Here is a 1,411-nt window from a genome sequence, read left to right on the forward strand (position 1 = left end):
GATTTTTCAAGTGCAGTTATCTCTTTAAGAGGGTAGTTTTGAATAATTATCTCAAACTAAAGAAAGAAGTTACTTTAAAAACATAAGGAGCTAATATATCTTGTAAATAGTATTGAGCACCGAATCAGGGGCGAGCATGAGTTTAGATAACTCACGTCTCCATAAAACCTTATAGCCACCACGGGTAGAAAAGGGTCATACTTTTTAGATGAACCCTTTTCACTCACAATAGACTAGTGGATCCACTAAATTAAATTAGATCTTATACTGATGGTAAGGTATATGATGGTCCTTGACAGCGTGAGATAAATTGTTGTATCATCACTATAGCTTAAGTGATGGTTATCGGTTAGAGAAACTCCTAGAGAAGTTATTATTTTTTTATATACATAAGTTAATTGTAGTCCTATATACATTTTAGAGTTATGTTGTATCGTTGTTATATACACAGAGTTGAGATCATATTTATAAACAGTTTTTCTTTATATTGCACTTGTTTTAAACTGCTTTATATTTAAATGAGTACAGTTAAATATCTTAAGTTGAGTATCCCTAGTTAATTTATGCTTCATTGAGTCGAGTATCATATCTTTAAAGTTGAGTATCTAATCTTTGAGTTAAGTATCTAATCTCTGAGTTAAGAATCTTATCCTTGAGTACTTATGAGTTGAGTAAGTTGAGTATTCCTTGAGTTAAGTAAGTTTGAAAAAAGGTAAGTATGTTTCCATTTTTATCAAGTACAATCATGTTATGATTTAGGATTCCCCTTACATCCTTATACATTCCACGTACAGAGCCAATTGGTCTGCATCTTCTCATGATGCAGACACATGTATTCAGGATCATCAATAAGAGCTTCATTGATACATTCGAGAGTTCAAGTTAGCTATTGTGAGCCTCCTTGCTTCCGGAGGATTCCATATTTTTAGTTTCCATATTTTTAGTTGTTAGGAAGTTGTAGGTCTTCTCCCAACTTTCATCATTGTCATTTAGAGGCTTCATAGATAGCAATATAGTTTAGAAGTCTGTATTATTCATTTATTTTGTTAAAGGTTATAAAGACTAAAGTTGCTTATTTATGGCGAGTTGAATGTATTATTCTAGTTATTCAGAGTATTCTTTAGAGTTAAATTTTGTATTTAATGAACTTTCATTTCAATTATTTAAGCTTTCTTATGCTTAACTAAGTCTTCGCTTGTAATCAGCCAGAATGAAGGTTCGCCTAGAAACCAGCAATGATTCTCAAGTGTCGGCCACTTCCAAGGTGTAAACTCGAGTCGTGATAAAAAAATTGAAATTAAACAGATCACTAAATAAAGTCCTCTGTCTCTTTGGAAAATGTTGACCCACAGCAACGCAGAAATGACTAAATAACATATATATATATATATATATATATATATATATATAT

Source organism: Solanum pennellii, chromosome 4 (assembly GCF_001406875.1).
Source record: "Solanum pennellii chromosome 4, SPENNV200".
NCBI lineage: Eukaryota > Viridiplantae > Streptophyta > Magnoliopsida > Solanales > Solanaceae > Solanum > Solanum pennellii.